Source organism: Mustela erminea, chromosome 6, assembly GCF_009829155.1.
Source record: "Mustela erminea isolate mMusErm1 chromosome 6, mMusErm1.Pri, whole genome shotgun sequence".
NCBI classification, from domain to species: domain Eukaryota; kingdom Metazoa; phylum Chordata; class Mammalia; order Carnivora; family Mustelidae; genus Mustela; species Mustela erminea.
Window position 1 is genome coordinate 116,779,048 of NC_045619.1, and position 25,649 is coordinate 116,804,696.

General features: G+C 43.6%; 1 protein-coding gene across 3 annotated transcripts in view; it reads left to right on the plus strand.

Annotated features, from left to right (window-relative positions):
• The window catches only part of CAMK1D (calcium/calmodulin dependent protein kinase ID), a 436,223-nt gene that overhangs the window by 173,473 nt on the left and 237,101 nt on the right, over positions 1–25,649 (plus strand). The window lies entirely within an intron of this gene.

Sequence of the window (25,649 nt, forward strand, 5' to 3'; positions counted from 1 at the left end):
GAGGTCCCCCCAAAAGGAAAAGGTGATTCCTGAACAGGCGATTCAGGCCTCGGCCTCTCCTTGCCGCTCCTGCCTACATCAGTGGGCCATGCCTGAGACTGAGATCCCCTTCCTTGAAGATGTCCCTTTTGATTGTCCCTTCCCTCTGAGACTTTACGGCCCCAGTGTTTACCCTCTGTCCTTTCTGCCACTGCTCGTGAGGCCTGCTTCCTGAATTCAGCCCTGGACCGAAGGCATGAGGGTAAGGATGGAGGCCAGGGTTGGGTAGGGGATTCAGGGGACAGAAGAAGGTTAGAAGCACTGAGCTTGGGTACTGAAGAAGGGAAGAGGGACCAGGGGAAGGAAGGCATCTGTCCTGATTTACAGCCGTCTCTGGCTTTGTGACGCAGAGGATGGCAAGAGTCTCAGCCAACACGGGCATTCTAGAAGAGACAGGTTTGAGGGGAAGGTGAGTTTCCTATGGCAACAGAGCAGACTTAAATCCAGTCTGGCTGTTCTTACCACCTTTTATACTATATATATGACTCTGCAGATATTTTGAGTAGTTGAAGAAACAATGTGTTTCATCACACTTTTCAAGGCCGTGTCAGTTACTTGCGGGCTTGTTTCCATGCTTTAGCTCCCTGCTACCTAGTCTGGTGCTTGGGGAGTCAACCTCGTGTGGGATGGTTGGCTGTTTAAATCCCTCTAATAATATATTGTGGCAAATATTTTCCCCCTTCTTCTGTAAATTTACTGAGCTAATGACTTCTACGGATTTCACTTAAATGATTCCAACAGAAATGTATATGTATTTTGTAACCTAATATTCCTAGAAAGTCAGAAGATCTTTTATTGGAGGATCACACAGCAGGAACAAGTAAGTACAGGAGTGCTGAGCTAGAGGATAATGGCCAATGCAGAAAAAGAAATAAACATACACCGACCGCTTGTGGTTACTCTTCTGTTAAACTTTACGTTTTGTAAAATTGGTCCTCTCTACATGGTTTTGGCATTATTTATATGGGCAGAGAAATGGTTTTAATGAAGTTTTATTTATGATTGATCTTGTAGTTTAAGCTAGGCATCATTTGGTGAATAAATTTTTTAAAAAGATTTTTATTTATTTAACACACAGACAGAGATCACAAGTAGGCAGAGAGGCAGGCAGAGAGAGAGGTGGAAGCAGGCTCCACGCTGAGCAGAGAGCCCGATGGTGGGCTCGATCCCAGGACCCTGAGATCATGATCTGAGCTGAAGGCAGAGGCTTAACTCTCTGAGCCACCCAGGTGCCCTGTGAATAAATTTTATTTTACATACTTGAAGTTCAAGGTTATCATTGGAGTGGTTTAAACAGTCACTATTTTAAAGTTGTATGGCTGACTGACTTCTTGAAGTCAGCTTAAAGTTGAGGCCAGAGTCTTAGGTGACTGGTCTGGAGTTTTTAGGATGTATGTAATTAAAGAAATCATTTCTAAAATAGTAGTTGCATGGCATTTGATGAATGGGATTAAATATCCAATTTTTAGCCATTTATACTTTCTTTTAGAAATTTTTTTCAAACAGTGTTGACTATAGGATTCAAACATGTGGTAGGTCTCACTGGGGAATCCAAACACATGCAAGGATATTGCTGAACAAATGCTGTGCTATGTTAGATGTGTTGTCTTCATTCTTGCTGAGGGCTGCAGAATTAGTGTGCTCAGTGCATGCATGTGTACATGTCTTTGTGCATATAAACATGTGTATGTATAGACATGGATATGCACATATCCACACATGTACATATGCACATATATACACATTTTAAATACATTTTGGCATTTTTATGTCTTTCTACTGAAGAGCAGAAAATTCTTTTTGCTGAATTTAGTAATTACACCCCTGTTAAAAATCTGCTAAGTACCTAAGTAAGATAATAAGACATATGAGAAGCTTTTTGAAACTTTGACATGTTCAGATGTTAGGGAGGATACAATGGTAGGCATTACTACTCTCATGCTACTATGGTAGGAGCTCGGAATATCTCTGTGGGAGACATGAGGGCGGGAACTGGTGTATCGATTTCATAGAGGAAGAACCTGAGGGTCAGAGTGTATGGTTTGTGCAAATGATGAAGGTAGCAGGGACCCTCTCACTTGTGGGGCTTCCTTCAGTGTTTTAGGGTACCCAGCACTCCCTTCTGTTAGGAAACCACCGTTGGAACTTTGGACGAAACAACTGGTAGGAATCCTAGCACTTGTAGTAAGAAAGAAATACCATAGATTTCAGTAGATGATAGATATCTATAGATTCGTTGAAATAGATGTGGGTTAATTCAATTAAGAGACTGGGAACTCTAAAATCCTAATCCAGCTTTTGTCTCAACCTAGTCCACTGAATTCTAGAGCAATTTATACCTATCCTTTGAGATTTTAAGTAGAGATATTCTCAGAGCACCTGGTTGGCTCAGTCAGTTAAGTGACCAACTCTTGATTTTAGCTCGGGTCATGATCTCAAGGTTGTGATTTGTTCTATCACATTGGTTGACTTACGAATGTTGAACCACCTTTGTATCCTAGGGATAAATCCCACCTGGTCATGTTGGATAATCTTTTTAATGTATTGTTGGATCCTATTAGCTAGGATCTTGTTGAGAATCTTGGCATCCATATTCATCAGGGGTATTAGTCTGAAATTCTTTTTTTTGATGGGGTCTTTGCCTGATTTGGGGATCAGGGTAATGCTGGCTTCATAAAAAGAGTCTGGAAGTTTTCCTTCTGTGTCAATTTTTAAAAAATTAATTAATTTTAAAAATATATTTTATTTATTTCACAGACAGAGAGATCACAAGTAGGAAGAGAGGCAAGTAGAGAGAGAGGAGGAATCAGGCTCCCTGTCGAGCAGAGAGCCGATGCAGGGCTTGATCCCAGCACCCTGAGACCATGACCTGAGCCGAAGGCAGAGGTTTAACCCACTGAGCCACCCAGGTGCCCCTCTGCTTCAGTTTTTTTCAAACAGCTTCAGGAGAATAGCTATTATTTCTTCTTTGAATGTTTGGTAGAATTCCCCAGGGAGTCCATCAGGTCCTGGGCTCTTGTTTTTTTGGGAGGTTTTTGATCATTGCTTCAATCTCGTTACTAGGTATTGGTCTATTCAGGTTGTCAATTTCTTCCTGTTTCAGTATTGGAAGTTTATAGGTTTCTAGGAATGCATCCATTTCTTCTAGGTTGCTTACCTTATTGGTATATAACTGTTGATAATAATTTCTGATAATTATTTCTATTTCCTTGGTGTTAGTCATGATCTCTCCCTTTTTATTCATAATTTTATTAATGTGGGTGTTCTGTCTTTTCTTTTGGATTAGTTTGGCCAGTGGTTTATTGATCTTATTAATTCTTCCAAAGAACCAGTTTCTAGTTTCGTTGATGTGTTCGACTATATCTCTAGTTTCTAATTCTTTGATCTCTGCTCTAATCTTAATTATTTCTCTTCTTGTGCATGGGGTGGGGTTAATTTGTTGTTAATTTTCCAGTTCTTTAAGGTGTAAAGAGAGTTGGTGTATTTGGGATTTTCAGTTTTTTTGAGTGAGACTTGGATAGCTATGTATATCCATCCCCCTTAGGACCACCTTTGCTGTATCCCATAGTTTTTGGACTAATGTGTCTTCATTCTCATTGGTTTTCATGAATTGTTTAAGTTCTTCTTTGATTTCCTGGTTGATCCAAACATTCTTGAGCTGGAAGGTCTTTAGCTTCCCATTGTTTGTATTCCTTCCAAACTTTTTCTTGTTGTTGAGTTCCAGTTTCTTTAAAGCACTGTGGTCTGAGAATATGGAGGGAATAATCTCAGTCTTTTGGTATGGGTTGAACCCTGATTTGTGACCCAGTATGTGGTCTATTCTGGAGGAAGTTCCATGTGCACTTGAGAAGAATGAGTATCCTCTTGTTTTAGGGTGGAATGTTCTGTATATTATCTGTGAGGTCCACCTGGTCCAGTGTGTCATTCGAAGCTCTTGTTTCTTTATTGATTTTCAGCTTAGATTATCTATCTATTGCTGAGAGTGGCATGTTAAGTTCTTCTACAATTAATGTAGGTTCGGTTCTTCCTGGGTGTATTTTATCAGTATGACTATTTTGATTAACAGTTGGCTTATGTAGTTGGCTGCTCCCATGTTGGAGGCATAAATATTTACAATTGTTAGATCTTCTTGGTGGCTAGACCATTTAAGAATGTTGTAGTGTGGGGCGCCTGGGTGGCTCAGTCATTAAGCATCTGCCTTTAGCTCAGGTCATGATCCCAGGGTCCTGGGATCAAGCCCTGAATCGGGCTCTCTGCTTGGTGGGAAGCCAGCTTCTCCGTCTCCCACTTCCCCTGCTTGTTTTCCCTCTCTCGCTGTGTCTCTCTGTCAAATAAATAAATAAAATCTTAAAAAAAAAATGGTGTAGCGTCCTTTTGTATCTCTGACTACAGTCTTTAGCTTAAAATCTAATTTACTGGATATGAGAATTGCTACCCCAGCTTTCTTTTGACACCTGTTGGCAAGAAAGATGGTTCTCCCTCCCTTCACTTTGAGTCTGGTTGTATCTTTAGGTTCAAAATGAGTCTCCTGTAGACAACATATGGACAGGTCTTATCGTTTTATGCAGTCTGCAACCCTGTGCTCTTTTATGGGAACATTTAGGCCATTCACATTGAGAGTGATTATTAAAAGATAAATTTTTATTGACATCATGTTGCCTGTGAAGTCCTTGTTTCTATAGATTGTCTCTGTAAATTTCTGTTTATGTCACTCTTGGGTTCTTTCTTCTTTTATAGAACCCCCCTTAATATTTCTTGTAGTGCTGGCTTGGTGGTCACATACTCTTTTAAACCTTGCTGGTCTTGGAAGTTCTTTATCTCTCCATCCATTTTTAATGCCATCCTTGCTAGATAAAGTATTATTGGCTGCATGTTCTTCTCATTTAGTGCCCTGAATATGTCTTGCCAGCCCTTTCTAGCTTGCCAGGTTTCTGTCAACAGGTCTGACATTATTCCGATGGGCCTTCCTCTGTATCTAAGGAATCTCTTCCCCCTAGCTGCCCTTAGAACCTCTTGTCTAAAATTACGATTCATGAATTTCTCAATTAAGTGTTTGGAGGTCTTTCTAGATTCGTTAATCTTGGGGGGTGTCCTTTCTGCCTTTAGGACACGAACATTTGTTGCATTACCCAGACTGGGGAAATTTTCATCCAGAATTTGTTCAAGTGTATCCTCTTATCTTCTCTCTTTCTTCCCCCCACTCAGGTATCCCAATAATTCTGAAGTTGGAATGTTTCATGGTGTCATTTATTTCCCTAATTCTGTTTTCATGGCTTCTAAGCTGTTTGCTCCAGGCCTTCTCCTGATCCTTCTATTCTATCAGTTTGTCTTCTAGATCACTAATTTGATCTTCTGCCTCAGTTACCTTTGCTGTTACAGTATTTAGATTAGATTGGATCTCACTGAAAGCATTTTTTATTCTGCCAGATCAGCCCTCACTTCCACCCTTAGAGTGTCTATGTTACTACTAATGGTCTTCTCCAACCTAGCCATTGCCTGGATAATTGTTACCCTAAATTCCCTTTCCGACATACTGTTTATATCCATATCCAATATTTCTGTGGCAGAGGGCACAGTCTCTGAATTTTTCCTCTGTTGGGTGTTCCCCCTCCTAGTCATTTTGGTGAGAGATGGTTGAAGGGATGTATAGTTGAATATATCAACCACGATCCAGGCAAGGTGCACCCTGGAAGGTTTTGGAGCAATCAGAAGTCACCACCAAAAAGAAAGAAAAAGAAAAAAGCGAGAGAGAGAGAGAGAGAGAGAGAGAAAACTCAGCCAAAATGAACTCCCAAAGTATGATTTATAAGGTACATAAACAAAAATGAACAAAAAGACTGACAAAAGTAAAAGACAAGGAAAAAAAAAAAAGAAGAAAAACCCAGCCAGCCAAAATGAATACCAAGAATAAGATTTATATAGTACAAAAACAAAAACAAATATATGGAAACACTAATAGGAGACTAAGATGAGAAGATGGTTTTAAACCCTCGATGTGGGCGAGGAAGGTTATTTTGGTTCTTCTTGGGTGCATCTTTTTTTCTTTGTTAAAAGACTCAACTTCCAGGGATACAGGGAAATTATATATAGGGGTAGTATTGAATAGGAAAAAAAGATTACCTTGAAGCTTATATCTGTATGCATTAAAAGAAAAAGAAAAAGAAACAGATGCATGTATGAAACAAATTCAAATTCAAATTATTATGGAATATGTTGTATTAAACCTCTAGTTGTAATGGTGAGTAGTTTAAAAAAATGAAAAGAACAAGAATCGTGAGAACAAATTAAAAAAAAAAAGAAAGAAAATTTGTATTTTTGAAATAGACAGATTTTGGGGCAGTACCAGGAGCTTAATATATTGTTTTCCCCTGATATTGGGGTTTTACAGTTTTATGGGGACCTTGTGGTGGTTGTCCCCTTGTTCTTTTGGCTTGTCTTCTGGGGGGGGGGCTGCCACGTTGTTTTTCAGTCAGTCCTATTTGGGCTGAGTTGCCCTGCCCCCCTATCAAGGGGCTTGGCTCTGTGGAAACCGGTTTTTCAGGCTTTTTGCAGCTTTTCTGATGTTTAGTGGAAAGCAAACTGTCGACACCCAGAGAGAAGCTCCAGTCTGCTCCCCTTTGGGTGGTCCAGAACACACAGTCTTCGCCTCTGCCAACTCTGCTGAACAACGCAGACTCCTACAGGCAGTGTGCACCCTTGCCACTATCTCAGTGGTCGCCTGAGGCCCCCGCTTGTCTCTGCACTCCTGTGCCACTAAAACCATAAGTGATATAGGTCCAGGCGAGCCTAATGGGTGACTGCTGTTGCTGGGACTGCTGTCTGGAGTCCATGCCCACGCAGGGTGTGCTCACACCCTGCAGCCACGCAGGTCACAGAAGGCTGCCTTAAGGGATCCCAAACTGAGACCACGCCGGGTTCTCTCAGGCACGGGCAGGAGTGCACCCAGCCAAACAGTGGTGCAAGCAGTGGAAAGCCACAGGCTCAGAATTGGAGGCCCCAGTGCACTCTCTCTGGCACGGGTTGTCGCCAGCAGTGGCTGTCCTGGGACCATGGGCTTAGGCCTGTGCCCATGACTGCCCAATTCCACCAGTTGCCACCTTAAGATCTTTTGCTCTTTTTGAGTGCTTTGAACCAGTCTCCAAGTTAGTGCTGGTCCCCAGTCACAGGGCACTTTCATATTAGGGTGTTACTTTCCAATGGGTCACTTCTGGTGGCTCCCTCCTTTTTATCCTCTGATATCAGTCTGAGCGTTCCCATTCTGCTTTACCTCTCCACTGATGTCTTCTGCCCCTGTAGAGATCCAGAAGTGTATAATCCTACATCTCAGGCTGATTTCCTGGGTGTTCAGAGTGTCCTGGTAGATATTTAGCTCACTTTAGGGGACCGGTTGAAATAGGGTGTCCTATCTTTCTGCTATCTTGCCCCTCCATCTTCCTCATCTTTAAGAGCCCCCAGGTATGTTTGATACTGACTAAAGACTCTTTCCCACCAGCGTGACCAAATGCCAATCTGGGATATTGAATCTGGTTTCAGAAAGTCCCTGGTGATTTCAGTCGGATGTGCTCTTCTTTCTGCTTCCCCCTCAGAAGCAGGGGTGGTGGTGCATGGTGCTATGCTGTGTGCTGCCATGACTGTGTGGTGGTGCAGTGGTGCTATGGGCTGCCATGACTGTTATTGTGTTCTGACCCATGCTGCCTCTGGTTCACTGGAATTCACTAGAAAGGGGCTCAGAGACCAGCCTCAGAGGCCATGGTCAAGATGATGTTGGTCCTTCGTGACAATTTCTTTTCAATAGAACGAAGATAATTCTCCTCAGAAGTGCAGTAGGAGTGAGGCAGCTGCAGACTGGGGAACAATTCAGACAATATAGACAGTGTTACTGTGGGGTATACTTGTAATCTGGGAAACCTCCACTGTCCTCATCTGGCCTCGGGCCAGGGAGGCATGCAAAACACCTGAGCCCAGCTCCTATTCCTTCTTTGTCCTGTTTGATCCTTTGCCCTCTCTGTACCTTTCCAGAATGCTGGAGAAGCTGACTTCTCACAGGCTGTCCTGCACATCAGAGCAGATGTGAGGGACATTGGGTCATCTGAGGGCGGCCCAGGGTAGGTGAGACGAGGGCAGGGAAAGCCACCGAGCAGAGTCTGAGTTGAAAGGTACTGTTTGTGGGATGAGTCCACCTGCTCAAGAAACCACAAAATTTTCATTCATTAATTTTTATGCATCAGTATGTATCTTTTTCTAGATCTAAAGATAAACTTACGAAAGAAATTTTCACTCAAGCATCAAGTATTCTTTCTAATGAGTCCCTTAGCTGGAGAGCAAAGGGATAAGGCAGCCATTTCTTTAAAAGGAAGGTTTTCCTGGGTTGAATTCGGTTGGTTGGTGGGAACTGTATTTCCCCAATTCCAAACCCATTTCCCTCGCTAGGAATGCCTGGTGTGGTGTTGTTCTTGTGTTTGTCATTTGTTTCATACTGGTCTCCAGGACAAAGCCACTGATTGGGTCACTGGAGACTGCCACACCTGCTTCTACTTCCTGAAAGATGTCAATACAGTGGTTGAAATTTTGATAGATTTTTTCTTGGGCTCAGAGTTCATTCATTTGTTTGTTCGTTCCTTCCTTGTTTGCCTTTTCTTTCTTCCTTCCTTCCTTTTTTTTTTTTTTTTTTGAGTGCTTCATTTTTTAATACCTTGTAGAAGATTAGGAGGAATAGAGAAGGTGATGCACCTTGATCTGACCCACCAAGAGTATCTACGAATAAGTGCTGATTGTCATTTATACCACAATAAAACTGAAAAAAAAAGTTGCTTATTGATATAATTTCCTGGAGGAATATAGCAAATAGTTTTTCCTTTCCAAAACATAGTTATTTAATGAAGTGACACAGTATTTTATTACACAAACTTGGATTCTTTGGCTCATTTAAGCACTTGGACGATAGTCATTGTTAAGTTATTATGAAGTCCATTATTATTAATATTCAGTCAATGTAACTTTTCCAAAAATATAATATTCCTGTTTAAAAAACCATTTAGAATGAGTGTCTTTTCCTTCATAAATACAATAATGTCGAGCCATGTAGCACAAGCTTCTAAATGGAAATTTTGTTCTGAAGAGACTGCTTAAGCAAAAAATATGCCTGATATTTGCACAATATTGTTGCCGAGTCAGGTGACCAGATGGCATTGAGACCTTGCACAGCACATGTTTCAGACTCCTGTATTCTTTGTACTCAAGAGATCACCTTGTGTGTACAATTTCATCTCCTTTTGTAGTACTGACCTGCCTTGACTTATGTGTACAAACCAAAATTTTTTGAATGAACTAACCTGTACTATCAATTTATCATTTAGAATGTTTTCCATTGCGTCTCTTTCTAGATGGTGTTATACACTACATCTATCACGTAAAATCTTGTTATTTGCAATTTGGTTTACCAGGATACAGATCCAGTTTAAATTTGTCTCTTTTACTAAAAAAGAAACCTGCCTAGAAACCTGACTATCTATAAGGTCTTGAAACCAGTGTGCTAAATGTTGGTAATTACCCTTTTACCTAAAGAGATGTGGCAATGACCCTGGGCGGCTGTAGGTTCAGGAGTCTACAAGTACTTGAAATAACTCTGGTCCTTTTGACAATTTTTTATAGCACAGACTTTTAAATAATTTAGATGTGTCTTCTAATTACTCTGAATTGGAGAGCTCTCAGATCTACGCAAGAAGGATGCATCACCCTTCCAAGATTGCAGATAGTTGCCTTGCCTTCAATTCTCTGTCTCCTTCCCTTCCTTTACCTCTTTAAGATAGAGAGAGAAGGGATGGTTTGCTCTGTGGTCTGGCCTGTTTTCCCATCCCCTCTTCTGCTGGCAGGCACCTTTTCCTCAGCACTGGGCTGGTGTGGCCTCAGGTGGGGTCTGGTCTTCTGGTGCTTTGCTTCCCCGAGTGTGGTCGTCTGACCGCCATTGGCACCTGGGAGCTCGTTCAAAGTGCAGACTCCCAGGCCCCACCCCAGTGCTTCTGAATCAGAATGTGTGGTGGAACCAGAAACCCAGGTGACTGGTTTGCACATTTGTCTTCAAGATGCCCTGATCTAGGACACTTCCCTGCAGAAAACAAGACGATTTAGCTGCCCCTTCCATGAGATCCAATAGCATCTGGAATTTTTCTTCCCTGCACTACTCACCACAGTACGGAGGAATTAACCACTTCCACTGTGTGGGAAGCCTGTGAGGACAGGAGTGTTCTCTGAGATCCAAATGTATTTCTAGTACCTGGCAAAGCCCCTGCGACTTACCAGGTGCTTTGTATGTTTTGTTGGACGGAATGATAGCAATTTAACATGAGGGAAGATTGAGGAACATGACAATGTAGTCCCTTTCCTTTAAAAAACATTTCAGAGTGCTGTATTTCTTTGAATGAATAGATTCTTCAGGCACTTGAAAGCATAACTACCTGTATCCTAATACAGTATTTGAGAGTGACACATTTGTATTCTTTTCGAAGATGGAAATTGACACTAAAAAACAACAAAAAAATCGTTTCAGTGTAATACATTGAATCCCCATCAGAATTGGCATAGAATTTCCACTTTTTTTTGGTCAGTTCTTCTCTGATGGGACACATAATACTCCTTTTTAAATGTCGGAGGGAAATGTGTGAATGGCCCACCAGCGAGAAACCCCTCCTGTTGAAAACAATTCTGGTTGTAATTTGCCCCTCAGGTTTTGTTTTTGTTTTTGTTTTTGTTTTGTTTTTTAAAGATTGTTTTTATTTATTTGACAGAGAGAGAAATCACATGTAGGCAGAGCAGTAGGCAGAGACAGAGGGGGAAGCAGGCTCCCTGCTGAGCAGAGAGCCTGATGTGGGACTCGATCCCAGGACCCTGACTGAGATCATGACCTGAGCTGAAGGCAGAGGCTTAACCCACTGAGCCACCCAGGCGCCCCTGCCCCTCAGGTTTATAGTTTGTCCAGCATTTTAATGTGAAAAAACTGTATTAACGACTCCAAAGTTCCAGTGAGAGAACTACCTTCTGGAAAGAAACTGGCATTAACTTGAGCTGAATTCCTAGATTTCATTTCTTGAACCTTATTGATCACTGGACACACACTTTCACAAAAAATATAATGCAGTCTGCATCTCAAGGAGCTGATGTGCTGAGACAGGCAGCTTTCCTGGAACACCCAACAGGTTCGGAAGAGACAGGGATCATAGCCACCTGGTGACTCAGAAGAAGGGGGCATTGGAGGAACCTTGAAGGAGGGTAGGCTTTTCTAGGATGGAGGCAGGGGGAAGGGAGGTCTCGGTGGATGGGACAGCTGGAACACTTCTAGACAGAGAGAGATACACTGTGTGGGCTGAGTCTGGAAGTCAGAGAGAGGGGGCATGCTGGAAATGGAGTACTTTCCTCCATATGCTGGACTGGTGGGCACAGACCTGGATGGGGAGGCTGAATATAACGGTATGTTTCGGTTCGCACTGCCGAGATGGGCTGTACTCATTAGGATGAACATTTAGGACTATGAGGTAAGTCATGATGGTAGCCTGGATTTTTAAGAAGGACCAAATGGACCAAACACTTATGATTGTTGGCAGTATATAGTGGGAGGATTCATCTTCTGAAGTTCTGACTTCTAGGTCGATGGTTTGCATCGCTGATGATTTTGGAATGCCCCTTATTTTCTCCTTCCTGCTTTTCTCTTCCCTCTGTTCCTTCCTTCCTTCCTTCACTGCTAAACTCCTTTAGTGTTTCTACATCTACCACTGTACCTCCTCACTCATCAGCTCAGTCACTAGGCTCTTACAGCCCGATTCTCGCCCCACTATGGCTCTGCAACTGTTTCCTCAAAGATCGCCAATGATTTTGAGTTGCCGGATGTCTGAGCCTTTCCAAAGTATAGATGCTCTTTGATTTTTCTGAAATGTGACACCCTGTTGACCTGTGCTTGACCAGCTCTCTGTTCTTAAAACTCTCAGATTGCTTGATTTTGACCTTCAGTATATTTGCCTCCTGTTTTAGTCTGTTTGCGTTGTTGCAACAAGAGAGCAGAGGCTGCATAGCTTAGAAACAAACAGAAACTTCCTCCTCCCCATTCCGGAAGCTGGGAAATCCAAGATCAGGGGACCACTTGATCAAGGAACCACTTCCTGGTTCATAGATGGCATGTTTTTGCAGTGTTCTCACATGCCAGAAGTTGCCTTGGGGGCTCAGAGGGGTCTCCTTTATAAGGACACCAAGTAGACAGTCATAAGGGCTCTACCCTTGGGAATTAAGCACCTTCCAAAGGCCCTACCATTGATACACTAGGCAGTAGCACTTCCACATAGGAATTTTGGGGGGGACGCAGACATCCAGTCCATAGCACCTCCCTATTTTTCTGATGGCTCTTTCTTCTCTTGTTGGCAGACTCCTTCCTGTCTCCTAGATGGGGACTTTTTTTCAAAATTCGAAACCCAGTCTGCCTTTTTCTCCACATCTTTATCTTGGGAGATTTCCAGGCCTTTGTCTCTTCCTCAGTTTGGTGGACTGGCAAGGCTTTACCTCTAGCTCTGATGTTGAAAGCAGTGGTCTCCATAGTGTGCCCATAAGATGGTCCACTGTGGTGCAGAAAGAAAATGTGGAATATCTACTCGGTTGTGCGGGCGGCTCAGGGTGTTAAGCATTTGTCTTTGGTTCAGGATCGAGCCTGTCATTGGGCTCCCTGCTCAGTGGGGAGTCTGCTTCTCCCTCTCCCTTTGCCCATCCCCTCTGCTCATGCTCGCTTGCTCCCAAATAAATAAATAAAATCTTAAAAAAAAAAAACCAAAAAAAAACACCTACTTGTCATTTTATCTTTAAAAGTAAGACAGAAAAAAAATGACAATATCATTTAGAATAGGCCCCTGCTTTCTCAGGCAGACAAACACAGCCCTGTGACTCCTCCTGAGGGAAGAATGGGCCCGAGACGTGCTCTTGCTCACCTGCCTCCACCTGAGAAGGTGTAAGGCAGTTTCATGTGTCCAGTTAAGTGTATTTCTGGATTATATTACCTAGTTTTACCTAAACTAACCCTCATGAAGTAGACCAGGAACCTAAGAAGATTCCTGAAGGAAACCATGACCTGAAGATCATACTGTGAGACCGCCAACATGTGTACCAGTGCGAGCATTTTGTTCACCATGTGACAAGGACAGAACAATGACTAATGTGGTCAGTTGCACTGATCTCCCTGAAAATGCTATTATTAATAAGGTTTCTCTGCAGAAAGCAAAAATTTATTTTAATTATTTATCTGATACATAAAGTTTTAATGTATAATTTTTTTTTTTAGATTTTATTTATTTATTTGATAGAAACAGCGAGAGAGGGAACACAGGCAAGGGGAGTAGGAGAGGGAGAATGAGGCTTCCCGCTGAGCCTGATGTGGGGCTCGATCCCAGGACCCTGGGATCATGACCTGAACTGAAGGCAGGTGCTTAATGACTGAGCCACCCAGGCACCCCTTAATGTGTAAGTTTTAAATGTATCTAATATGTTAAGATGGTAATAGATGTTATCATATGTAAATAAGTATACCCACGGTAGGGGATGCGAGAGGATTTTGTGTCTGAAGGGTTACAGAGTGAACGCAATTTGGAGACCATTATATTAGAGACATGAGACTGTGTTTCTGGGACTTTAGAGACAAATCTATTCTCAGATCTGACTGGATCCTGCACATTTCAGCCAGGCAGCTTGCCCACATGCCTTCTCCCACCAGCCTCTGTGGCTCAGAATGTAGAGCTGGAGGGTCCAGTAGGCAAGGAACACTGTCTGGTTCCACACAGACAATCTAAAAATTCAGCCCAGAAGGAAGGGACAGAGCAGAGGCATGGAGTCAGCCCATGCATCTTTGTTTCTCATAAAGTAGACTGGGGAGATCTTTGTGAATCCCTGCCAGGCATGGGGCACTCGAAAGAGGTGATGGCCACCTTAGTTATGTATTGGTAAACCTTCCCACCATACACCATATGCCATAAGCCTTCCCACCTTCCCGCCATATCCCACCATAAGTCAGTTTAGGAGTCCTCTGACTCCTGAACTCAAGCTGGAACAGGTCACAGCACACGGCTAACTGCTTCCTTGTTCTTCCTACTAACCAACTCATGGACTCCCATCAGGAAACTTGTCCACAAACCTCTGGGAAGCCTTGACTTGCAGAGCCCCCCCACCTAGCTCCAGAGGAGACCTTATCCACACTCTCCTGTCCTCCTTACTGTCTCCAAAGCATGGGTCCATACGTGGCAAGGACGAGCCTTTGCAGATGATTATTAAGCAACTGCAGAAAACCATTCTGGCTCTGGGGTTGGGAGAAGACATGCAAACCTGAGCGTGTCAGGTCACTGCCCTGGGGAAGACAAATGGGAGGCTCTCAGCACATAGCATGGCTCTGTGGGGTGGAGAGAATGCATACCATCCAAAGATTATCCCTCAAGAAGAACTAGAAGAGAAGGTGCCTCCATAGAAAAAGAAGATTCCAGAATCCCTAGCCAGAAGGACAGATGAAGGTAAGGTATCTCTCTTGTGGAGCCACTCAGTAAAAACCAGAAAAAATGACTCTTTCTTTGAATGGGACGACACACACCTATGGAAGGCTTCAAAGGACACGAAAAATCAAGGAAATCTGACCCCACCAAACAACACAGTAACTTGACAGTAAATGACCCCAAAGAAATGGAGATCTGTGAACTACTGGACAAGGAATTTTGAAGAATTGTTTTAAGGAAGCTCAGAGAGGTATGAGAGCACACAGATAGAAAATTCAAGGAAATCATGGACATAATACATGAACAAAATGAGAGGTACAGCAGAGAGAAGTCATAAAAAAGAACCAAAAATTTTGGAGCTGAGCAATGAGAAGGACACGATGACAGTTGAAAGATCAGACATGGGAGACTGAAGCCTGCTGGGGCTCCTCTCCTGGGTCATGGACTTGGTGTCCAAAGCTGGTGACTCTGAAGGTATTGAACTGGATAGAGATGAACTCCTCTGAGACTCTGTTGATAGTGGGAAATAGACTTTGTATGCACAACCTTGGTGTTCAAGCAGGGCTTAGTAACCAGCTCAAGTTCCACTTTGTACTTGAAAAGTAGAATGTAAATCATGAGTTAATGACATGTCATTGAAACCGCATTAGAAACACAGAAAAACTCAGGAGTCATGGAATACATGTCCCACTGGAAGCAGCCTCAGACCAGGAAGGCACCTGAAGAAGGTTCCATGAGGAGCCACGAGGATGACCAGAGATTGGAGATCAGGTTCTGGGAGGAGAGCCAGAAAGAAGCAACTGGTATTAATCCAGAGAAGTAAGATAGCAGGCATCACTTAATATATCTTTATGACTATATTTAAGAGGCTGGGATTTTGTGGGGGATGCTATGCTTTTTTTTTTTTTTAAATCCTCGAAGATTTAGAATCATAACATGTAGACATAATTATCCATCTCTTATTTTATTTAAAAAATTTTTAAAAGATTTTATTTATTTATTTATTTGAGAGAGAGAGAGAGAGAGAGAGCACGCAAATGCCTGTGCAAGCTGGGGGAGAAGCAGAGTGGGAGGGAGAGGGAGAGAAATTCTGAAGCAGACTCTGTGCTGAGCTCAGAGCCCAATGTGGGGCTCGATCTCACGGCCTGAGACCATGACCTGAGACCATGACCTGAGCCAAAACCAAGAGTCAGACTTTTAACTGACTAAGCCCCGCTCCCCAGGTGGCCCCATCTCTTATTTTAGAGTCAAGACCTTCCCAGAGAAATGAAATTAAACCACCACAGTTCACCATTTGTCACCAGCTGTCTGAGGATCAGGACATGGGACTTGAGGACTTGTGACTTAATTTAGGCTGGCCCTGAGGATTGGGTTCACATAAGACAGATCAATAGGAGAACAGCCTACAAATGCACTGAACACCAGTGTCATGTGGTAAAGAAGCCTACGTGAGGAATAGAGACCCAAAGAAATGGGGAAACCAACTCATGTTTGCCTTGGGTGTCACAAAGACAGGCTTGCGGACAAATGACGGAACTCCATGGGGGAGTTTAAAGGTAGATGGGAATTATTTTAACAAGGTCCATTGGCTCAGAATTCTCCGGGTCTCACCTTCTCGTCCTTGATGTTAAGAATGTTACTTTCCTTGGGGTAGAGGACAGACATCTTTCACATGGGAATTTCCTCTCCTGATTTTGAGAAAAAGAAGGAAGATCAGCATGTTTTGCTTATTTTTGCTGTTTTTAACTCAAAATATTCAGTAGGTCAGAGCAACAGATTTTGGGGAAGGGGGCACGTTTTGAATTCCCTCAGAAGTCATAGATGACATTTAGGTTGGATAAAAACAATCTTCTCTTAGAGAAGCTTATCTACTATTGAAATGAGGGAGGCTCCTGTACTTTATCTGGAGAGTTTAGAAAATGCCATTTCTCCAGGGACATTTAGAGTTCTGCCCAGAGGAGGAAAGAGTGAGCTAATTTCTCAGTGCCTCTAGGAGCTGGTTTTCCCTTGGCACCTATGTAAGAGAAATTCTCTTGGCAAACATGTAGTTAGACACTTGTCATTGTTAAAATAGCCTTTTAAAAATTTTAATTCTAGTATAGTTAACGTAGTGTTATGTTCGTTTCAGGTGTACAGTATAGCGATTTAGCAATTCTCTGCATTACCTCCGTGCTCATCGTGATAAATGTCCTTTCATCCCCTCCTCCCTTGTCACCCATTCCACCCCTCACCCCCCCCCAACTGGTGACAGATGATCTGTTTGTTCTCTATAATTCAGAGTCTGTTTAGGAGTCTGGTTTCTCTTTGTTTGTTTGTCTCTTCTTTTCTTTTTTCGTTTGTTAAAGTAACATTTGTAATATCCTATTTTCAGCTAGGTACGTTTTAAGACCAACAGCAAGGATGATGCTGTTTTCCATTAGGGCCCTTAGTTTTTATCTAATGTTGCCAATAACTGAATCGGTTTGCATATCTGCATGTTCATGATATGTTCCGTGTTTCAGGCTTTCTCGTTGAGGTGGCGTTTCCACTTTGAGGTCTTATCTTTTCGAGGACAGCATGAGGGTGATCGTACTAAAGCAGATTTAGAGTAATCAGAACATTATGATGGCAAAGTGGCTGTCAGCACTCGGGCACTGTTTCCAGTGGAAACCATTTCTGCACTCCTGGGGATGCCTGTTTTTTTTTTTTTTTTTTTTTTTTTTTTTTTGTCTTTGCATGCTTGGAGAGTAGAAAACTGGACCTGAACCTCTCAGGTTCTTTAATGTGATTGTTGATTCGTGAAATGATGCCTGAGTCCTCAGAGTTATATAAGTAAGTAAATAAAAACTACCAAGGCCAAGGGTCTTAGCCAGGCATATTGCTCTTATTTGGAAGAGTGGCCATATGTTTTAAGTGATAAGCAAGGCAGCGTCCCATGTGATTCTCTGGGAAAAAAAAAAGAATGGACTTCCTCCTCCAAAGCCACAGAGGCCGCTGTCCAAGAAGGAACCCGTAATTATGATTTGGCAGGGAGAGATGGTGGTGATGCTGCTGCTGGTGTTGGTGCTGGGGCTGATGGTGGCAGAGATAGTGTTGCCGGTGGTGGTAACTTCTGTGTGGTTGAGGACATGTTTCCCTGGTCCCATGCTGTTCAGCTCCTGACTGTGAAACACCACCATCAGGCACGTGCTGAGTCTCCATGGGACTGATGTGGAAGCTCGGGCAGGTTTGCTGCTTACCAAACCTGAGCTTCAAATCTAGGTGTTTCTCAAATCTAAGCCTTTGTGGGTGTGTATATGTGTGCTTGTGTATCACACTGCCTCCCAGTGCAAACACGTGTTACAATTTGGGGATTTAAAAAAGCTACCCAAATGAAATAAAGGAAATTACGCATAGCTTGGAAAGGCTACCAGTGGGTTTCATGGACAGTCATGTGGTAGGCTGGGAGCTGTATCCAGACCGCAGGGGCCGCCTTCCCTATAAAGAGCTAAAGTGAGGAGATAGCCTTGCTGAGATATTTTTCCCAACTCGGCCAGTCTTTCTTGGAACTAACTAGAGTTGTAAGCCAGTGGTTCCCCAATCTAAGAGGTATCAGAATCCCCTAGAGGGACGGTAGCAATCTGGCCTGCTGGCTCCAGCTCTAGATTCTGACTCAAGAGGCTGCTTTTCTGCTACGTAGTAATGCTGATCGTGCCGGTCTAGGGACCACACATGGAAAAGCCTGACTCTACTGTCTCAGCCCAAGGTCTCCACTCTGATCCTGCAGCTGTTTCTCCAAGGTGGTGACCAAGTGTGAGAGCCTGTGAGGGCCTCGAGGGTCAGCCTGGACAGCTGTAGCAGGTCTTTGGTGACTTGCCATGTGGTCCATTCTGAGGCCTACAGGAGGCTTCGGGACAGCAACAGCTGCCGTGCTCAAGAGAGCATCTCCCCTTCAGAGACTGGAGTGCTCGAATGCTTGCCTGGCATTTAGTTTTAACTGAGGGTCAGCTGTGGCAGGGAAGCCACTCATGCCATCGGCTTCTTTCAGCCTTTTGAAATGAGAGGTTCCCTAGGGACACTGCTGGGACAGGTGGCCTCTTGGCTAAAACCCTTGAGAACCTGAGTATTCCTGAGTCTCTGTGCCATGAGTCTTCAGAGATTCCAGCGCTAGGGATGGCCCACCGTGGGGGCCTAATACAATGGCTTTCTCCCACCAAACCTACACGAAGTCTTTCACAAAATTTTGGAAAAATATCATCAATGTATTTTAATTGTTTCTACTGTATTTTTTCAAAAAGATATTAGCTGCCTAACATAGCCCTATAGCATTTTCGTATTAGAAAACCAATTTTGGTTATCTCAAGCAAAAGATGTTTCTTTGGAGAATACCGTCTTATCTTAGTTAATCGAAGAGAAAAATGAATAAGCAAGACCTTCTTGGAGGGTCAGTCAGGTCTGTTTCTGGAATGGCATTTTAGGAATTCCTAGTCCTCTTTGTAGGGCATAATCATTGGTAAAACTCAACCTAGTTCTCATCTCTCTCCCCTCCTCTTCTCTCCCTCTCTCCTTTCCCACACTTCAGAATCCTGGGACAGCATAGACCTGTCTTGGCTTAAGAGTTGTCCTTGGATCAGGCAGATAGGGCCGGGCTTACATGGCATAACTGGAGCCCTTGCTGGCTCCTCTTGGTGTTTCTGGAATTTAATGCCCAGAAAGGAGTGGCATCTTGTCAACCCAGCACCCTACCAAGGGTTGCCCAAGTTGTTCACACTTAAACGGGAATCAGGACATTAAAAATTCAGAGTTGTATTCCCCTGAAGAGGAATGTCTCTAGTACCATCGCAGAGGTGTGTGGAACTTGTCCTGCTTGCAGGAAAATTCTCTATTCACTGTTACCCTTATGGGGCACCTCGTAAGGAGAGACTCAGCCTCCAAAGAGATGCAGAGCATCCTGATGGTTGACTTTCAGCAAGAAAGATTTGTTTTCATTTCTGTTTTTAATCCTATGAACGCTCAGAGAGTTTTGAATCTAACAGAATTAAATACACACATAAAAATGTGACAGTCTCATGGCTTGAACATTGTGGCTCTGACGTTTCCTCCCGAAGCATAGTGTTTCCAGAATTATCTGGTGCTGGGTGTGGCAGGGGCTGAGCAAGGACTCGGGGCTCTGGTTGGCTCCCTTTCTGCCCTCTTGCAGAGAACTCACTTTCTGATGGGCTCCTAATTCCCTAAGAGCTGTTCTCCAGGGTAGGGACCTCCATGAGGCCAGAGGTTGTCCTCAGTTTGAGAAAGCCATTGTCTAGGTCCCTAGAGACCCATTGTCCATTCCCTTCCCAGGGGAAGCTGGTAGTGCCCCTGGTGAGTTCCATCCTCTAGGACTCCATGTGGTAGATTAAAACAAGATTAAGGATTAAAATAAGACCAACTATATATCTCAGAAGTCAGCACGTTTATGTACAATAGCAAATGGAACTTACTAAAAAGGAAGGCAGCAAAGGTTTACTTCAGTGGTTGGATAGTCTGACTTCCTTTATCAAAAACAACACCTGTTCTTCAAAGCTGGTTCTGAGGGAAGACCCCAGGAGAGAGAGAGAGCCTGAGCCTCAACTTCCCCTGAGCCCCGAGAGTAACCTCTGCTTGGTGTTCCATGCCTGGGAACATGGCTCCCCCACGGCTGTCCGTTTACATGGCAAACAAGCTTTCTTCAGTCTCTCTTCCTCTGGTTACCTATGGCAATTGGGAGGACACTTGGTGCTTGGGGACGGTTACAGAGGCAAGCTTAAACATGGAGAGTTCCACAAATCAAGATATTCCTGTCCCTCAAGGGGTATATTTTGCTTTCTGTCACCCGAGGTTTCTGTCCAGTCCCTGTGGGTCTGTATGGGAACCAGCTGTCCTGGTTTCCAGGTTGTTTCTACCATCTCTCACCTGCCATCTGGAAGGAAAAGGCTGGACTTCGAGATCTCTTCACATCTAGGTCGAGAGAGAAGGTTTGGTTTCCCCTTCCGCGTCCCTTGTTCCCTTCTTCAGCCTCACTTTCCCATCTCTAGAAGGCCCCCTCCCATGCCCCAGATGATGGGCACCAAAAAGAACCTCCCTTTTTGGGTGAGATCTTGCTTTTACCTCTTGCCCTTTCCCTCTTGGTCTTCAGTAGATGTGCCTGTATGAGAGTGAAAAGGGAAAGCAAAGTTAAAACAAGAGATAGGCACAGAGAGTGGGCAAAGTGCCCTTCCCCTCACTCACCTGCAGGACGGCCTTACATTGGTCCATTGATCCAATATCACCAACTGAAATACATTGTGGAAGAGGCCCAGGCATCTGTCTTCCATGAATTACTAATCAATTGCTGGTTGCCGAAGGGCATTATCTGTGCTCTCGCTGGTTAAGAAGCGTACCCAGTGCCTCACGTGGTTACTTCTGTGTTCCCGAGTTCTGCATCTGGTTGTTCAGGAAATGTTTCTTGAGCTGCTGTTTTGTATACATGCCTCTAAATCAACTGAATCTACTGTGAAAGTCATTTCACAGAAGAAATGAACTTTATAAAGAAAATACAGGAAAGATAGAATCTCAGAATAAAAAACAATCTCTGAAAAAATGAAACAAAACAAAACAAAACAAAACACCCCCTAATCCTTTTCCTTTACAGGCTTCCCCGAGGCCATGATTGACAGGTAATAAGGGCTTGTCTAGCCCCGGGATGGAGAGCAGCTTTGGAGAAAAGTCAGTGTTCTTGGGTTACTTACTGTTAAGGAACGTGAGGCACAGAGAAGCTGCTGGCCAGCTACCTAGTGCCAGAGCCTTTTCTTAAACCTCATCCCCAACAAGGAAATTTGGACCACTGTCTCCTGTTCTTGGTTTCCTCTCAGTTGGGGCAACTTCCCTTTAGCCGTTTTCATTTTATTTATTCTTGGCTTCAGTGTCCTGCTCTGCGAATTGTTAGACATGATCTCTGAGTTCTATGCTCTGATTTTATAATTTCCTTTCCTTTTAAAGAAAAACAGACTTCCCTGCAGGGTTGAGAGAGGTGAGGGTGGTCAATAATTTTAAAATTATGAGTGACAGCTCGAGGAGCCGTGTTCCAGTGCTGTCCTAAAATACGCTCCGACCTCCAACATAAGCAGGCACAAACAACAATCTGTAGCCCCTCTAATAATATCCTGTGTGCAAAATTCCAAGAGATCTGGAGCTTTCATCATATTGACTTTCTAGTTGTCTACATGTTTTCAGGGGTGAAGTGATGGATTGCTGTGATGTATCAACTTTGATTACAGCCTGTGGTTCTGGACTCGGCTGCATGGTAAAATCACCCATTTCAGATCAATTACATCACAATCTCTGGGACCAGGATCAGGACATGAGGTTGTTGTGGTTGTTGTTGTTTTCCTTTTTTAAAAATCCCAGGTGGTTCTGATGTGAAGCCAGGGTTGAGAAACCTTCCACCAGACTTACCCAGCTGGCAGGTTGGGAGCAGGGAGGGTACCCCAGGAATCTGCAGGTGGAGTGATTTCTTCTTGTAAGAAAACAATTTGTCTTTCCATATTTTAGGAAGGTATTTTCACCCTCCTTTTCTTACTCGGTGCTCAAGGGAGAATATTTGGGGTTGCTTTTGCATCTTTGTAAATTGCTCTGTCGATGTATGAGCCTGTGGTCAATAAATCCAAGAGATGAATGAGGAATGGCTGACTAGTCATAAGAGGGGATACTGAGTTATCAAAGATTTTGCCTTCAAGCTTTTTACAACAGTGACTTTCTTGGTTTTTGGTTTTTTTTTTTTTAAGGATATATTTACAGGCAGTTTTTCAGGAGAACATCCGTATTAAGTAAAGGCATTCACATCTATTGAAGGAGCAGGAGGCTGGCTGAGGACAGAGCAAAAGCTGGCGCCTTGCACCCCCCCTTCACCCGCTCCCCTCCATATGTGTAGCATTCCTCAGGCACCCCTGACTGCCATAAAATGATAAATAGTTAACTTGCTGAGATCACAATCCTGCAGGGTAGGAGTCTCCCTTGGTTTGCAAATGTCCTTGAGATTTACAACAAAGAAGTTACCTTATGTTTGATAGCAGGAATGTAACATTTCACCAGGAGACTCCCAATTGTCTTTATGTTAGTGCCTCATTAGAGGGAAAGTGGCCTTGGCTTGATAGTAACCAGGCCTTCAATATCCTGATAGTGCTTTTTTTTCCACATGCGTGGGCTAACCGGCCAGTTCTGCTTCTGTAAGATTGCTTTGTCTGCTTTCGTGCGCGGGTCCCCTGACCCAATCCACTGACGCCAAGTATGCCTGTTCAAACTATCAATCTAGCTCAGCCCCAACCAAAACTTGTTTGTATCTGTCTATAAAAATCCTGCACCGACCCAGCTCCGGACCTCTCGGCGTTATCGGCAACGAGCGGCGCAGAGGTCCAGGTTCGAACCTGCAATAAACGACCCTTGCTAATTGGCTTTGACTCACGTCTCTGGTGGTCTTTTAAGGTGGGGGTAATATTCAATTGGCATTTCACTATCTGCTTTTGAAATGAGTTCGTTTATAGCAGGTCAATATAAAGTAAGTGAATATTCGGAAGGGTACAAAACCAACCAACCGTACAAACAAAAAGCTGGGTAGTTGAGTACTTATTGTAATCCCTGGGAGGGCATTTGGGGACTGCAGCTGCTTTTGTCCCTTTGTATCTCATATGGGTTCCAGCTTGCAAGGCACAGAGCTCTGACAGATGTGTATGCTAGTGCTAGTGACAGGGTGGGGAGAGTCCCATAGCTGGTTTGGCCACATGAAGATGCTGAACTTGTTAAGAATAATGAATAGGCACCCTGACTGCCTACTTAGCATCATCCCCAAGGGCTTTTAGTCACCGAATTTAAATAGGCACACCCATGAGAGTTTGCAGGGAAAAAAAGAGAAACTTTTCTCTCAAAAAGCACCTGCTAATTGTTTGTGGATTTGTAAAAAAATATGCAAACATCAGGAAGGACCTCCAAATCCCTTGCCAGATTTAGTAATTACTGAGTCAGTATTTGGGTGCTTGTTTTTAGTAATTGACAAGCCTAGAGCCATTGGTTTCTGAGAACTTCCTGTTTCCTGCCCCCGCAGGTCTCTCAACCCCCCACGGTGCACCTGTTCAACTGTCTTTCACCCCGAAAAGGAAAGGAAGCCTTTCCACTGAACTGGACATCCCTGCCCTCCCAACCCCGCCCCCCCCCCCCCAAAAAAAAACCCAGGACAATGAATTTGCCATTTGCCATGGCTTTTCAAGAAGCACCTTATATGGTTTGGGTTAAATAGGAGACAGGGGTATCAATTTAAGTGATAGAATCTTGTGGGTTTTTTTTTTTTTTTTTTTTTTCGGTCATAGGGAAGGGACAATGTAAAATAGGACCCAGAGTTGTTTGTTGTTTAAGAGAAGCTGACTTGGGAGCTTGTGTGGCTCAGTGGGTTATGCCGCTGCCTTTGGCTTGGGTCATGACCTCAGGGTCCTGGGATCGATTCCCGCATCCGGCTCTCTGCTCAGCAGGGAGCCTGCTTCCTCTCTCTCTCTCTCTCTCTCTGCCTGTGTCTCTGCCTGCTTGTTATGTCTGTCAGTCAAATAAATAAATAAAATCTTTAGGGGGAAAAAAAAAGAGAGGCTGACTTGCTCAGTGTGGCTGGAGGCAGCCTGAAAAGTATGCCTACAGATAGTGGCTGTCCTTCCTGGGGTGAGAGCACTGGGTGTTTTGCGATTTGCATGTGTTTCTCTTAACGTGGAGAAAACAGAAGTGTTTGGGGGGTAGTAGCCAGACAGCTGCAGACATTAAAGATCAGGCTTCCCCAGGGAAGGGAGGGGCAAGTGAGAAATCTCCCCTGGCCCCTCTTGCCAGTGGAAATGGAAGAACTTCTAAGTGTTATGAAGCCACATTTTTTTCTAAAAACCCACCCCTCCAACCCAGGGAGTAACTTCAGATCGGTGTGGAGGGCAGCAAGAAATTGCAATTTTCGGCATTTAGCGCTTCTAAGGAACAGAGACTTTAAGGAAAAATCAGCCCCAGGGGAGCATTCGTGCTCCTTCATTGCAGTTCTTCAGTATGTTCTGAGACTGGGTTTTCTCTGGCCGGAACATGCTGTCAAATGTAGAGTTGCCAGTATTCTGGCATGAACTGTCTTTTGAAATACCTTTGCAGTGGAGATCTGCTGTATGACTCTGATGTGCCAAACCCCAAAGCCAGGGGGTAAGGGGAGGGTGGAGGGGCTGAGGAGGAGCAATGGAACCAAAGAAAATTCTTTGCAAATTATAATAGGCTAAAAAACCCAATTACTAGCTGATTCTTTTTACCACCTTTAGGGAAGCCTCTCAGCTTATGCAGAGTGTTTGTCATTTTCTGTTGCACTTTCTTGTATTATTTTAGGGCACTGAATACTTTGTTTCTTGCTTAGAGTTAATTATGTGCATATTTAACTTCTCAACTCCAGTCCTTTGGTGCTGAGTCTTTTCTCTTTGTTTCTCCCATGGCACTAAGGAGAGTGTTTCATTCCTAGTTATTGTTCCATTATTATTGTTGAATGAATGCGCTTTTACAAAGCATGGGTGTGATTTGTTTTTTTTGTTGTTGTTGTTTTTGTTTTGTTTTTTTCAAACGAAGCCCCTAATGAATTAATACATCTAGCAGGACAGACATACAGCCGCCATTTGTACAATGAAAGAACTCTCCAAGTGATGAGAAACACAGAACCTTAAAATTTTGCAACCATAACCCGAGTGATTTTAATTCAGCTTATTTATTTTGCAGTTGAGCAATTATGAGACCGAGTGACTTGGCCAAGGTCACAGAGCAAGTAGTAGGCGAATCAGCCGCCTGCTTTCCTTGGACATTGATGGGCGCCCTGTAAACTGGCTTTGCTACCAGATATTTAACGGATTTTTCATTTTATCTCCTCTGAATTTGGGGCTAATCAGTGATTTGTTTTGTCTCCTTAGCAAACGGTCTTCCTGCCCCTTTCAAGGAAATCCACTCCAGGGGTCTGTCTTTATTTGCATTTCAGACCCCAAGTGGTGGTGGAGAGGGACATTCTGCAGACCAAGCAGGGCCATAGGCCTCTGACCTCTAAGCTGTAGCCACCAGTCCAGGGAGCAAGCCAATAACTCCTGGGGCAACTGGGCTTAAATGGTT